Source organism: Colobus angolensis, unplaced genomic scaffold (assembly GCF_000951035.1).
Source record: "Colobus angolensis palliatus isolate OR3802 unplaced genomic scaffold, Cang.pa_1.0 Scaffold251, whole genome shotgun sequence".
Taxonomy (NCBI): domain Eukaryota; kingdom Metazoa; phylum Chordata; class Mammalia; order Primates; family Cercopithecidae; genus Colobus; species Colobus angolensis.
In genome coordinates this window covers 3,528,090-3,539,346 of record NW_012115722.1, presented here as the reverse complement: position 1 = coordinate 3,539,346, position 11,257 = coordinate 3,528,090, and the positions used below count along the sequence as shown (strand labels likewise).

Below are 11,257 nucleotides of genomic sequence, written 5' to 3'. Positions count from 1 at the left end.
TATTAGTTCATTCTCACACTGTATTAGTTCTCACACTGTATTATTAGTTCATTCTCACACTGCTATAAAGAAATACCTGAGACTGGGTAATTTATAAACAAAGGAGCTTTAATGGACTTACAGTTCCACATGGCTGGGGAGGCCTCAGGAAACTTATAATCATGGCAGAAGGGGAAGCAGTCACCTTCACAAGGCAGCAAGACAGAGAAGAGTGAGCAAAGGAGGAGTTTTCCGTACACTTACAAAACCATCGGATCTCGTGAGAACTCACTCTCATGAGAACAGCATGGGGGAAACTGCCCCCATGATCCAAACACCTCCCACCCTCAACACGTGGGGATTACAATTCCAGATGAGGTTTAGGTGGGGACACAAAGCCAAACCATATCAGAGCCAGGCCACACTTCCTAGAGCCAAGCGGCTTCTTCATCTCTGTCACTCTGAGGCACCCAGGGAAGAGACGAGGGCTGTAGCAGCTGCCCAACCCTGTGAACACAGAAGAGGAGACAGAAACCACGAGAACAGAGTGCACCGGCCAGAACATTGTCAAGAAGGCTGCAAGATGCCTCACAGAGCCCCATTCATTCTCATCCAGCTTGGCTGTCAGGCTCAGGAGTGAGTGGCCTTGATTTTTAGCTCTTTGGGGACTGTGCTGGGAGGGTACCAGAGCTTTCTGGTGGAGAGACGTTCCAGGGCAGGGCAGCCCAGAGGGAGTGTCTGTGCAGTAGGGGCTGGACTCAGTCTGGGCTTTACTTTTTCCTTGCCTCTGCCTCCTCAAGTCCCAATACCCCTTCTGCTTCTATGTCTTCTATATTCCTCCACAGTGCCAAGCACAAAGTCTTCCATAGAGCAGTAAGTACTCAATAAATGATTGCATAAAACTTATAAAAATGGGGAGCCTGCCTGACTCATGGTGACTCTGACTCTGCTCTTCCTAGAACAAATACTGTTCTTTTTGGACCAAATTTTGGCTGGGCTATTGAACTGGATTTTACCCAGAGACCACAGTTATTGATTGGTTCAAGAAAAGACATGTGACTTCAATTGAGACAATAGGAAGTCTTCCCTGGGATTTAAGAAATTTGAGCTAAGAAGGATGCATTGTTCATTCACAATCATTTACTGGTACTTACCACATGCAAGCTACTGTACTTGGCACTGGAGAGGAATATGGAAGTCTATAACATGGTTTCATATTAGATTAGGGCAAGGGCATGGATGACTGCTGCTAGTCAGACAAGCTTATGCTGAAACAGTCTGAAACAAACAACCTGAAATTCTTAGGTGATTTTTGCACCCATTGGGAAGGGCTGAGGACTCTGCTTCCCAGGGCCTGTATTCCAGGACCCTTGCTAAAGAAGCAGCAGTGTGTGGCAGCAGGAAAAGAGAGCATGGCACACTGAGGCTTGAATCTTCTGCCTGGAAATGACTAATCACTCATGCTCACATTTCATTGGCTAAAACAAGTCACATGGACATGCCTGAGCTCAATAGGTGAGGTAAGAACAATTCTTCCAAAGGAGAGACACCAAATCTTTGTGAGCAGAATACTGTCTACTACACTTTCTTCTCTTGGCAGCTGGGCAGCATCTTATTACTGTAACCTTCCCAGTGGCCACCCTTGCACTTTGCACCTAATGAGTACTATGTTAGTTTGTTCTTGCATTACTATAAAGGAACACCTGAGGCTGGGTAATTTACAAAGAAAAGTGGTTTATTTGGGCTCACAGTTCTGCAATCTGCACAGGAAGCATGGTGCTGGCATCTGCTTCTGGTGAGGCCTCAGAATGCTTCCAATTATGGTGAAAGGCAAAGGGAGAGCCAGAGTATCACAGGGTGAGAGAAGGAGCCAGAGAGAGATGGGGAGGTGCGACACTCTTTTAAACAACCAGATCTTGTGTGAACTCAGAGCCAGAACTCACTCATTATCTGAGGACAGCACCCAAATTCATGAGGGGTTTGTCCCCATGACCCAAACACTTAGGATGAGACCAACCTCCAACACTGGGGATTACATTTGAACATGAGATCTGGAGAGGACAAAACATCCAAGCCGCATCCAGCACTCAAGGATTATATGCCCTCTTTCCTTTGTACCACTTATCACAATTGTAACTAACACTCAGGCCACTGTATGTTTAATGTCTGTCTCACCCACTGCACTATAAATGGCCTCAGGGAAGGTCAATGCCTGTCTGCTGTTAAAGTAATTTAACTATACTTAAATAAAGTATGGCTTAATTGTTGTAACCCAGCATTTAATATCTGATGCATACTAATACCAGTGAATGCTTGTTCACAAATATATGAATGAATAGAGAAAGAACCCATGAGGGCATTGACACCTGCTTCATTCATTTACTATTCCAGCTGTGGCATATGCCAGGTCCTGTTTCAGGTCCAGAGATGGAGAAGTGATTTGCACCCCATTGTTCCATCCTCCTGGAGCTGGTGGCTTGCTCAGGATCAAATCCAGCCTGCATCTCATGTAACCAAATGAAAATGTCAATAATGAGCTGCTTTTGACCAATAAAAATGGCAATTTCATATGGTTCATCCAAATCCGAAACATATGAAAGCTCTGTTTGAAGCCGGGAGCCCACCTATTATTCAGCATTTTCCTATCTTCACAGCATCCTCCTAGCCCCCAGTGCACATTCATAGAATTCTAGAATATAAAAATCTCTGGACAGAATATCCTCCAAGTCCTAAAATTCTATATCCCTGAATCAAGCTGTCATGCAGGACTCTCAGGCACTATAATACATGGACTAGAACATCTGAGGGCAAGTCCCCTTCCCCCAAAGCTGACCTTGGCACCTGATGCATCTGGGAACCCCAAAGGGGGGTCCCAGGCCCCAGGCCCTGCACACACTGCCGCGTGCAGTGTCTTCTACGGGGCCTGTCCCCGTGGCGTTGATCCCTCTGCTAACTAGATGAGAAATTGCAGCAGGCTTTTCTTGCATGGCTTTTCCATGCATCTCTGTCAAAGCCGGTTTACATTCTGGAATTGAACTAATTTGTTTCCGTTTGCTCCTGGCTGCAGGCTTCAGGCAGCTCAGCTTTGTTGTCCTGGGTTTGCAACTTGCCAACCTCCCTCCTCTTGCCTTTCCCCTCCCCAGCTAACCACATCTGAGGGCAAAAAGGATTAGCAAGCTCAGTGTGATGTGATTCTGGCACTTGTAGCCTGGATTCTTCCGCTACCGCAGAGAGCTGGGGGTGGGGAGAGTGATGACTTAGTTGCCGCATGGAAGAAAGAGGTGGGGAGAATGAACCTTCAGTGCCCACTTGGGTGCTGCACAGCTGGGAACATCCCCACTCTGACAGCTAGCAAATACAAATGACCACAGTGATGATGCTGATTGCAGTTAATGTTTTCTGCGAAGTAGGCACTAGCCCCATGCTAATTCCTTTTCGTGCATTTCAGACTGTCCTTTCCATAATCTCTCTCAATGACAAGAACTGTTATTTTGTCCATTTTGCAGATGAAGAAACCAGAACCCAAAAGGGGAAATAATTCATCCAAGATCACTCACTAGGATTCAAGCTTTAATACCTGATGTGTCTGAATCAAGAATTCATATCCTTACAACTCCTCCATATCCCCCTACTCCCCAAATCTTGATGCTTACAGGTATCTACTGAACAATAAACATCTTCCCTGAGCCTGAAAACGGTGGAGATGACATGTGAATTTGTGGAAACTGAAGCGGAGACACCCCTTTGGGGGAATAAGAGATGGCATTTGAGGCACTTGCATTCTTCCAGCTGTCCCCTCTATGGTATGTTTTAAATTTAAAGTGGCGAATGAGGAAGATGCTTCCTCAGGGGTTCCCCAAAGGCCTGGATATTGGCCGACAAGAGGGCCAATTTTCTCACTGACATTCTTCTTCTTAATAGAGTAAGTCATTTCAGCTATAAAAATATTTATTTTTAACCCCACATGGGACTGTCTACAAACTATTTTCATGTTGAGTATAAAACGGTCAAACCTGTAACTATTGGCTTTTTTTCAGAGTTGGTCTGCAAAACATCTGCTAATTATTTTCCAAAGCTGAATCTATGCAAACTCTACAACCCAACAATTCCACTCCTGGTGTTACCAGTGGAGGGTCTTGACTACCTGTCATCCAAATTCTTGGTGTTTTGAACAAGAAATTGGACAAAACGCACAAAGAAAGCAATGACGCAATGAAAGTACAGATATCTGTAAACAAATATTCGCTCCACAGAGTGGGAGCTGGCTTGAGCAAGTGGCTCAAGATCGTTAGTTACAGAATTTTCTGGAGTTTACCCTCCAGAGGTTTCCCGTTGGTTACTTGGTTACACCCTGTGTAAAAGAAGATTTGGCCTGCAGCCATTCTGATTGGTCACAGAAGGTCACAGAAGGTGACCAATCAGAGGGTGAAGTGAAGCAAAGTTATACATTAAGACTTGGCCCCACCACCAGTCTGACTGGTTGAGGGAGGGGACCAACTATAGGTACTTTTCAGTTTTCATCTGCAAGGCAGTGCAAAGGGAATAGCCTCTGATCCTTTTGTTACTTGGGTATAGAAAGCTGGGGTTTTCCTTTGGATTCAGTTCTAGGAAGTCAGCACAAATCAGCATTAGGTTCCCTGTCTCCAGACTCTATTCTGCCTCAATGGGTAAATACCAGATAGAAATGAGCGTGTGTTCAACTAAGAGAGACCTTCAGAGCGGTGCTTACAGCCCCAAATCAGAAACAATGCAAAGGCCCTGGGCTGGGCAGTAAATTATGGTAGAGTCACATGGTGGACTACTGCGCTGCAGTGAGAAGGAACAATCTTCAGACCAATCTCGGGACATGGAAGGATCTCACACCCAGGATGTTGATTGAGCAGAAAGAGTAGGACAAAGATACATGCATCCTGTATGATTTGATGCCTGTGATGTTTAAAAACAGGCTAACTCTAACCCTAACCCTCTGCTCACTAATGCTTTTCGTTTGTTTGTTTGTTTGAGACAGGGTTTTGCTCTGTTGCCCAGGCTGGAGTGCCGTGGTGCAATCTTGGTTCACTACGACTTATGCCTCCCCAGCTCAGGTGATCCTCCCACCTCAGCCTCCCAAGTAGCTAGGACTACAGGGGTGCACCACCGTGTCCAGCTAATTCTTTTGCTTTTAGTAGCAATAGAGTTTGCTCATGTTGCCCAGGCTACTAATGTGTTTTTAATTATCTTTCTCTTCCCTGCCTTGCCTCCCCATCCCTCTTCCTCACCTGTGCTTCCTGGAATGACCTCCCAGGTAATGTCCCTGCTCTTGTCTCAGAGTCTGCTTATGGGGCCTCGGGAACTGAGACAGTGCACAATTTATGTCTTTGGTATGTCAGTGATTCATCATTTGGCTCCATCCAGCACCTCCATGCGCCTGGGGACTTTGTCTTGTTCACTGATGTGTCCCAAGTGCCTGGAACAGTGCCAGGCAGACTATTGACACTCAATAAGTACTCCTTAGATGTTGAAGAAAATATGCAGACATAGCCAGGAGGCCAAGATCTAGAAAGCATCAAGCTGCCCAGAAGCTGTTTCACTCAAACAAAAGGGAACAGGGTCATGTTGATGGAGGCCTGTGAGATGTGTGTGAGTGTGTATATGTGTATATATATATATACACACATATATATATTCTGATCTCGCAATGGCTCTTACAATAGTTATTGTCTTAACAACACAGATAGGGTAACTGCTTAGTTCCTCGCTATGTTGAAGCTTAGTAAAGACAGAGCATGTCTGTCTGATTTCTGCTGTAGTCCCAGGGCTTAGCACCCAGTTAGGCCATAGTAGGGGCTCAACAGATATTTGCTAAGTAAATAAATGAGTGACTTCAAACATCTTGCCCAAAGTCACAGCTGGGAAGTGTTGGAGCTTAGATTTGCACCCAGTTTAGTTTGAGTTCAAAGCCCAAGTTCTCTGGCTATTCCAGGCTGCTGCTCCAGTGTGGATACACACAGACTCTTTAACTGCTGTCCTTGTCCCCACTGACTTGCTCATGAGCTATTCAGATGAAAATGCCTGTTATTTAAAAATACAAAAGAAAAATCTTCAATGGCTGGGTTTTATAAAGAAAATTTTACAAAGTTATATGTATATATCTATAAAATGTATATATGTTATATAAGGTTTTATAAAGAAAGTGTTATAAAGACAACTTCTTCTTGTAGGGTGGGCCCAACCAGAATGCGGCCAGAGGGTGGACCCCATGACTCTCTTGCCCTTGGTCTTTAAACTCCTGATGGGTATCAGTGAAACTCATCAAACCCTTGACCTGGATCAACAGACAAAGAAAACAGTGCCTAGCTAGGTGATCTGCAGTCCAGCTTTGCATTCTGGTTTAAATCCACAGATTGAAACAAATGGGACTTAAGAAGGATGGGCAGGCTGGGCACAGTGGCTCATACCTGTAATCTCAGCACTTTGGGAGGCCAAGGCAAGCGGATCGCCTGAGGTCAGGAGTTCCAGACCAGCCTGGCCAACATGGTGAAACCCCGTCTCTACTAAAAATATAAAAAAATTAGCCAGGCATGGTGGCGGGTGCCTGTAATCCCAGCTACTTGGGAAGCTAAGGCAGGAGAATTGCTTGAACCCAGGAGGTGGACACTGCAGTGAGCTGAGATCATGCCACTGCACTCCAGCCTGGGTGGGTGACCAAGCTAAAGAAAAAAGGAAGAAGGATGGACAGAGGGCAGTGATGGGGATCTCACTGGCCAGAGACATCTCTCTAGTGCTCTACACTCACTTGACTCTGTTCCAAACTCCCTCAATTGTTCAAAGAGTTGGGCAATAACAGATCTGAGTGGGCACTCGCCACCCATGGCTTGTCTTCTCCAGAGTCAGTAAATGCACCTGACACAATTGGCTGTGACCTACGAGTGTGGTGTTATACAGGTAGGAAAAAGTATTTTTCCTAGGGCTGTGAGCAGAGCCAGCTCATGCTAGGGGACTAAGCTGAGTGTAGCAGGATGTTGGACAACATCTTCAAATTATGTTGTTGTGTTCAGATATGGTTTTCTAGGTTTATACGGTCAGAATAACATCCCTGGGCGTGAGAGACCTCATGGTAGCAATGAGAAGTGTTTTGAGGGAACATGAGATTGGAAATGGGGAAGACAGTTAAAAATTAAGTGATAAAACAAAAGTGCCTAAGAAAAGGGAGCAAGACGTTAAGCAGACGTGTTGGGAAATGAAGTAAGTATGAGTGGGAGGGCAGATCTGCCGGAGAGAATCCCGTGAGCAAGTGAGGAGATGGTCTAAGCCCATGGGGAAGCAGGGGAGGGGTCCTGAGAACCCCTCAGCTATTGCATATTCTCAGTCTTTGCCTACCAGGTGATGTTTCCTCCTCTCGGGTGAACGCTGCATGCTGGAATGCCCTCTCTGGCCTGATTTTTTGCAAAGGCCCCTGTCCTGAGATGGACATCCTGAGATGTCTCTTTACATCCTGATTCCCATCAGAGCTCCCCGTCCCCTCTGTATCTTGCTTGCTGTGTCACTCAGGGTCTGCTGAGGGTGACACTTACACCATGGGGGGGTCCAGGGAACTCCAAATCAGCCAAGAAACCAGAAGAGGTGTGGATCAGCCAGCTACTTTCCTGTGCTGTCTGGTCTAGCTGAATTGAAGAGTACATCTGAGGAAGGGAATTGGAATCTTGGAAGGGAACACCCCATGCTTCTCCCATCTCCAACTGGTCAGGGATGCACCAGTGCACTCCACTCCCAATCCTATACAGACACACAAGGGACTCTATCACCCAAGCCCACATGGCATCTTGTATACGCACGCATGCTCACGTATTGCACTAGCATCTTCAGCTCCACCCTGCTTTCTGTGCTGGGAGGCTCAGCTGTGTCAACTACATCCACAGATACCTCTGCCTTCTGGCTTCCAGGTTGGTTTGGACAATTAGAAACTGGAAGGACTCAGATGGTTCCTAAAATTCTCCAAATCAGCAGAAGTAGGGTGCCTGGAGTCAGAAGTGATTCTAAAAATCAGAGGACTCTTGAAGGACACAGACATTCCATAGTCTGACCCACTCTTAGCTAGATTATAAGAAGTAGAGGGACTCTACTGCCCTACTGATATCTGTACTGAAATTTTAAGCACCCATCAATCTGTCTATATAGTGAAAGTGGCCAAGACATACTCAGGATACTTCCTTTTTAGGTTTATGTCTATTCATCAGAAACAAAGAAAAGATGTATTATATCAGGGGTAGATATACAGGGAACGGCTACATTATTTATGGAAAGTGTGTGGGAGGTTGGTAATTACCTGGTTGTCTCCTTTTACTACTTCCCTAAGTCACTAGACTGTGGACTTCCTCCAGCTGGGACAAGCCATTGTCTGTCCCTGCACAGAGCTGTTGACCAGCAGTCATGTGCTCATGAGTAACACCGCTGTCGGCAACAGCTCATTCCTATCACTCCAGCCAATAACTAGGATAATGGAGGACACAGAGAGTTATAATGCTTTGGAATATAATAAGAAAACATTTCTATGGAGAGAGGCTTGCCTGTCATCCTTATGCTGATAATTGATTCTCCCCTGGCCTTTACATTTACATGAATACTTCATGTTCATGGCTATAGTTGTCCAGTCATTTACTGCATTGTCTGACCCAGAAGCCACCGGAGCACTGGAAGCAACTACACAGAAAAAGAGAAAGTAGCTTTTGTTGAGCTCTACTCTGTGACAAGATTAAAGTTTGGACAATTAGGTTTTTTAAAAAATCTTCATAATGACCCATTCGTGGAATAGGCCTTGGCAGAATTTCCATCTGACAGCAGAGAAACTGAGGTTCAGAGAGGTTATGCAACTCACCTAAGGTCCCCCAAGTTAGGCCAGCATTGGAATTCACCAAGGCCCCTGGAAATCTCTGCTGCTGTCAGACATTGGTGCCAGTGGCTGATGACAACAGCAGGAATTGATACAAATGTTTAGTCAAAGAAATGAAGACAGTTTGTCCTGTGATGTAGAAAAATTCTCCAACCCCAAATGAAAACTTTGTCAACAGCTTAGTAAAATGTGGCTGATGTTTGACTCCTGTCTCAGGGTTTTCCAGAGAAATGAAACCAGTACAGGAACTGGCTCACATGATTACAGAGGCTGGGAAGTCCCACAACCTGCCACCTGTACCACTGGCAAGCTGGAGAAGCAGGACATTTCGTGGTGCAGTTTGTCCAAGTCTGCAGGCTTCAGAAACAAGGGTGGGAGTGGGGAGGGGCTGACAGTGTCAGTTCCCATCTGAGTGGGACCTGGAACCGGAAGTGCTGACCTCTGAGGCAGGAGAAGTTGGGTGTCCGAGCTTAAGCAGAGAGCAAACTCACCTTTCCTCTGCCTTTTTGTTCTCTCTGGGCCCTCGGTGAATTGGGTGATGCCCACCTGCACTGGTGAAGGCCATCTGCTTTACTCTGTCTGCCAACCCAGATGTGGATCTCTTCCAGAAACACCCACACAGACTTTAAGGGATGCCCAGAAATAATGTTTCATCAGCTATGTGGGCATCCCTTAGCCCAGTCAAATTGACATAAAATTAACCATCACAACCCCCAAATCACAGTGAAATAATGTGAGACCCAGATAAAAATATGCAGCTAATTTTTAAAAATTTGAATTGCTGACTTCTGCAGCCCGTGGAAGCCTTGTACGTCCTCAGGCTGTGTATTCGCTTCCTCCTCAGGTCTGGGATGAACAGCCAGAAGACACTCTACTGCTTCCTCTCTCCCAATCTGGCTGGGAAGTCTCTTTCCCACTGTCTCAAGCCAGCTGACCTGGGGACTGGTGTGGCAGCTGTAGCTTAGGAGAACTGAGATGCAGAAGCCCACCCCATCAAGAAAGCCAGGGCCAGGAAGGATAAGCCCAGCATGCTGTCCTCCTCACTGCTGAGCACTGAGCACTTGGTTCACATCTAAAGGGGAAGGTCAGGGCTCTTCCCAGACTCATGGCCCAACGCAGACTCATGGTCCACAACTACCCATGTGTTTTGGTGAGAGTTGGAAGAAGTACCTCAGTGCAGTTCAGGAAAGAGTGTTTTATAAAGCTAATAGGATTTGTGCAGAATAAAGCAGACATTACATTGTTTATTCACCCCCACACCAAGTTTTCAGAACCTAGACCCATATGTGTGACATAAGAGATGTGAAGGCTCTCATTCCCAGACAGGATCCATATCATGGACCCAGTCAAGCTCACAGGCTCTGCTTTCATGTGCAAAGACCTGTTCCACCTCCGCCCAGTTCAGAAAATGTTTAAAAATTGTTGAATGCAGACATAGATGGTTTTGTTCACGCTCAGCATGGAGATTTATCTGGGTGGGCCAAACAAGGGATTCTTCTACTCAATGCAGTCTCACTATTCTGGCCCATCAGGCCAGTTCTTATAAGGAGAGAGGCTGGGAGCAACTCACTGACATAGTTGTGTCCTGGCTAAATCAGAACTCAGACCAGCTTGTCTTCTTGCTCTGGGGCTCTTATGCTCAGAAGAAGGGCAGTGCCATGGATAGGAAATAGCACCACATTCTGCAGCTGGCTCAACCCTCCCTGTTATCTGCGTATAGAGGTTCTTTGGATGTAGACACTTTTCTTTCTTTCTTTCTTTTTTTTTTTTTTTTGGAGATGAGTCCTGCTCTTTCACCGAGGCTGGAGTGCAGTGGCATAATCTTGGCTCACTGCAACCTCCACCTCCCGGGTTCAAGTGATTCTCCTGCCTCAGCCTCCCGAGTAGCTGGGCAGGAGCTACAGGTGCGTACCACCATGCCCAGATAATTTTTTGCATTTTTAGTAGAGACCAGGTTTCACCATGATGACCAAGCTGGTTTTGAACTCCTGACCTCAAGTGATCCGCCCACGTTCGCCTCCCAAAGTGCTAGGATTACAGGTGTGAGCCACCATGCCCAACTGGATGTAGACATTTTTCTAAAACCAATGAGCTGCTACAAAAGTCTGGCAAGAAGTCCACTGACTGGAAGGAGCTGTGATCCTCAACTTAAGGGGTGGTCTTTCTCCATTGGTGATTTTTGAGAAACTGCTGTTGAAGTATTTGCCGGTTATGAAGGCAATTGGAAAATTTCCGCAGTAATTCTTAAGTACTCTACATAAGGGAGCAAAGCTAACATAAAGCAGTCTTGAACCAGGATGCCCAGAAATGGCAGCTTTATCCAGCCAGACACAGCAAAGACAACTCTTTGGCCAAATGTCTTTCTCTGCAGCAAGGCTTTGGCCTAAAATATGCAAGCTTCTCAGAAGA

General features: G+C 46.0%; 1 pseudogene; it reads left to right on the top strand.

Moving 5' to 3' along the window:
- Positions 1-10,988, top strand: part of LOC105514964 — a 32,515-nt pseudogene extending 21,527 nt beyond the window's left edge.
- The last annotated feature ends 269 nt before the right edge of the window (positions 10,989-11,257 follow it).